Below are 4767 nucleotides of genomic sequence, written 5' to 3'. Positions count from 1 at the left end.
GACGAAGTCATTACACGAAGCCAAAAAAAGCGGTGGGGGGAGGTGTGTGGGAGATATTTTTAAGTATTACTGTTGTGTTTTCTAATTGAAATAATCCTAGTTAATTGTAAAAAGTTTTCAGAATTCCCTCTAATTGGATGAAATTTATGTACTGTTTTTGTTTGAAAATATTTCAAGTCCAAGAATGGCATCCAGGTGAGGGAAAAGATAAATGATAATCAAGAACAAGTAACAGCAGTTTTAAAAAAAAAATAAATGCAACCAATTTTTAAATATGCCCAATATTCAAATCATATGTTAAATAGGATTCAGCTATTCCTATCTCTGAATCTATTAAAATATATTTTCTAACATTAACAGCTCTCATTTCTACCTGAGGAATCTGAGATGCAGCCCTTCACTGTTTCTCTCCACAGACATAACAAATACCGAAGAATTATAAAAATGTTAAGAATTCCAGTAACGGTGGAGTGAAGAAGTCTTGAGAACCCTCATGCAGATAACAATTACACAATCAGGACAAAATATAAAACATAACTATTTACAGGCACTGAAAAACATCTTAAAGAAAGCATAACCCAGCAGCATGATTATTATTGAAAAGCTGCAACCAGAAAATGTATAGTGTGAAATTAGGGCTTTCACTAATACCCCCATGGTGACAGTGAGGAAGAGTGAGAGGAAAGGAGTAGCTTTACAGGCTAGGAATGAAAGAGCAGAGTTTAGAGGAAATGTAAGGGGGAAATCTGTAGAAGAATGAACTGCAGAAGGGTTGAGACCCAAAATCTGAGAATAAATTCTACCCAAATATCTGGCTGACTGCTAAACTCTGCAATCGTGGGAAAACTCCAAGAAGTCTGACAAAAAAGTAGGCAGAGACCAAAGAGAAATCTACTATCGAAAAGCAGAGCTGTAATGAATGAGTTCTGCTGCTTTTTAAAAACTTAGTTTATTCCCCAATTGTACACAGCTCAAGCAGCAGAAAGCTGAAGCTTTACTGGTTTAAGGTACCAGGGCACACAGGCTTTCAGGGTAGCTGAAAATTAAAGGACAATCTCCAGGTGTAAGGGAACCATGGAGACTGTGCCCCCAAATCTGAACACAATTTCTGCCCAAACACTTGTCTGACTGTCAAATCATACATATGTAGGGAAGACCCAAGAGAGTCAGGCTGAAAAAACAGTCTATGGAAATCCTAAAAAGTGAAAAGAGATATCAGATACTGCACAATACAGAAGAGACAAATTTGTAGTTGAGTCCAGGGAAGTTAACAGCCTACTAGAATAAAAAACCAACAATCATAAATAAAACAAAACAAAACAAAACAAAAATCCCCCAACCTCCAAAACCCCAACAATCCTCAGTCCTCAATCCAAAGTTGTTAATTAGGGTAAAAAATTACTACAATAGAATCCAAAGTTGTTAATTAGGGGGGAAAAAAAGTGAACATATTATATTCAGGAGAAGAAAGTCAATGAATAGGAATTGAGTGCAAATGGGCCCAGATGTTGGATTTAGGAAGTACTTTAAAGTGGCTTTTATAATCTTGTTCAAAGAATTAAAGGGATACACGGTATTAGTTAGTGGACAGACAGTTAATCTCAGATCAACAGAAATTACCAAGTGGAAGAACAAAGAGAAAAAAAAGATTTAGTCTCAGAGACTTGTGGGACAACATAAAGTGAATCAACATACATGTAACTGGAGTTCTAGAAAGAGAAGAAATGAGAGAAAAATGGCAGAAAAATGTGAGAATGTAAAAGCAAGTTAAAATCTGAAGGGTAGAAAGGAGTCTGAAACATTAAATGGGAGATCAACACTAAAAATGTTAGCATTTCTCATTATGAAAATAAAATACCCTTTAAAACCATTTCTGTTCTTACCTGAGAGAAAATTACAAAAATTATAAATGCCCCTCACAGCAGTTAGTTGATTAAAAATTAAAAATTCAAGTAGTAAAATAATCAGCTGTTTATTTATAAAGGCTCTTGAATTACACTATCCTGTTTAACTTTAGATATTCAACATCTGTGGTCACATATAATACCATTTAGCTCACTGCTTTGAGCCCATCATTTCTGGATAAGAATTTCTAAATTTAGAATGCTAGTTCAAGGGAATAAAAGCTAGACAGTCTTCTGCTGGGCTTATTTTTATGACACTAAGAAAGAAGCTATGTTTTTTAAATCTCCTCTTACTGCTGGTAATAAAACATCAGCTAATGGGTAGTACAAAAAAAATGGTTTTAAGCATATAGCAATTAAACCGGATAGAGAACATGAAAAAAAAAAAAGAGTAGAGAAAAAGATGATCTAGAGGAGAAAATGTTTCCAAACTGGAAGAGCAGCAAACCAAAGCCATTAACAAATTCACACAAAATATTTGTATAAGGGCTTTACAGAGCATATTTCTTTCCTGAGAGTTTTTGGCACACTATGTGAAGGCCATCAGTGAATATTTAAAGTGTATGAGGTAACACAATTCATATTTGCCTTTTCAATTTGTTTTATGTAGCATCAAAAAAAGAAGAAACTACTTTGAAAAGAAAGTCTACTTTTAACATTTCTCAGTTCTTGATCCTACGTTTTCTAATCACTGCACCATTCGGTTCGCAGTTATCTGTAATCTTTCCCACAATCCTGTATTTAAGTATTGTAATTGCCTGTACTTGCAGGAGTAAATAATTTCTCTTATATTATTAAGATTATTAGGTTTTACAGCTCTCTGAACCTTCATCAAAGCTTCTTGTTCTTATTTATAAATTAATAACTGCTTCGAGGTTTCATATGGCCTTTACTCTGTCAGAATTTCATTACAGACTCTGGTAAAAATCCCATTAATAGCAATACCATTATGAAGAAGGATTCCATATAACAAACTTATCTGCAAATGCCTCATTATGACTATGGATTGTCAAAATAAATTCTTGGTAAAGAATGAGTTTACACACCAAGTGCTTCCTCTTGATTCTCTTAAAATAATCATCCTATACTACCAAAGATCTCAAATGGCATTTTGTTTGAACTCTAGAACAGAAAGCTAAGAGCTCTGTAATTCTGACTGATAATTAAATCTTTTAACTCCCTTAGTCCTTTCCCAAATCAGACATTCCTACTTGAGAAATCTAACTGAAGTCCAAATTACTACAGTGGAAAGAGGCCTTCTATTCATTCAATGATTCATTATAGAGAGCCCATTTCATCATGTACACCTGCAAACTACAAACATGATCTCTAGTAATACATTCTCCATGACAAAATCATGACATTAAATAGAACTTTAATGAAACATTCTTTTAAAACTAAAAAATCATAGCATTAATGCATGTCTCATTTTGTCTTTATGGGGCTAGTTCACAAAGAGTAAAAAGAATATATTATCTCATCCATTATTTTAAATTTTTCAGAAAAAAATGTTTTTAAGGACATATTATCTATAATCTAAAGAACACATCATCATTAGATACATTAACTATTTAAAAGTAAATAACTCTGAGCTACACTCCTGAGTTAGAATTTATATAGAGTAAGGTTCACGTTTTCTTAATTTCAGTGTATAACAGGAAAATGGGGGGAGCAAAACTCTTTCCTTTTTGTTGAATGCTTCTTAAATTGATTTTGAACTGTGATCACATGGTAAATTTTTACTGGGATTTTATATAGCTCATTGCTTCTAAAGTAATAATAAGCAGTTTTATAGAGATAGCTGCAAACTTGAGCTACAAAAATTAGGTAATTAATCTTCCCCATTTGGCCTTATTCTCACACTAAGTTCCTGAATCTGCTGAGGCCCCAAAATGGAGACTTGAATGCATAAATCCAAGGTTGTTTCCAAATAACTGACAATGTAAAAAAAAAAAAAAAAAAAAACCCATAAAGATACAAGATAAAAAAATCTGATCATTGCCTTAAAATTCACTATTAAAATTGGAGAAAATATGCCACTCTTTTGCAGATTCATTTATATTTCCTTTTTAACTAAAAAAAGAAAATAGATACAGACTAATGTCCATGGGTGTTCACACAATAATTCACAAACAAGGTGGTAAAATAAAAAACTGCATCACACTTGAATATTTTTCTTACCTTCAAAAGTTCAAAGTAATGTAGACAGTGGTAAACCGGGGCTAGAAGCAGCCTGGGTAAAACATATTGAACAGCTTCCTTGAAACCTTCGCCTATTGACTAGAAAACAAAGCTTATTAATTTTTTTAAGTTTACTTTTCAGACATCATATATCTTGTTTTAAAAATTACTATACCTGTAAATAAAGTGCTGCTCCAGGCTTTGATAACTGACTAAGAAAATGATCGTGAAAACCAGGTCGTAAAATATCTCGAGCATATGATTCATATGGATCAAATGCCAGTTCCTTAGAAAATAAAGAAGGTAAGACATAAATAAACTTTCTCAAAGGCAGAACATAAAAAAACCCATAAACACAGAAAGACTAAATTATGGGCACATCTTTGCCAGCACAATTATATATTTCTTTAGCCTCTAAACAAAATTACATGGCTAGTAATTATAATTTTAATAGAATAAACCTAATATTCTCAGGAAAGAGAGTAAATCAATTCCTTCTGATGAATAATGGGATCCTTATATGTCATGACACTTCATCAAAGGAGTCTAGTAGAGTATTATTAACAAACATGGTCATAAAAATGAGCAGACTTTTGGTTCTGGAAAACAAATTAAGTGTAGCCTGAACACCAAAGAATGATATCTGCAAATAGACAAAGTATAAACATTTAGAATACTGGTG

The 4767-nt window shown here is 32.9% G+C and overlaps 1 protein-coding gene across 4 annotated transcripts in view; it reads right to left on the bottom strand.

Moving 5' to 3' along the window:
- SOS1 (SOS Ras/Rac guanine nucleotide exchange factor 1) overlaps positions 1 to 4767 on the bottom strand; it is a 131268-nt gene that overhangs the window by 49520 nt on the left and 76981 nt on the right. The window lies entirely within an intron of this gene.

Source organism: Pteropus vampyrus, unplaced genomic scaffold, assembly GCF_000151845.1.
Source record: "Pteropus vampyrus isolate Shadow unplaced genomic scaffold, Pvam_2.0 Scaffold66, whole genome shotgun sequence".
NCBI lineage: Eukaryota > Metazoa > Chordata > Mammalia > Chiroptera > Pteropodidae > Pteropus > Pteropus vampyrus.
The sequence above is the reverse complement of the archived record's forward strand: the minus strand, read 5'-3'. Positions and strand labels throughout refer to the sequence as shown.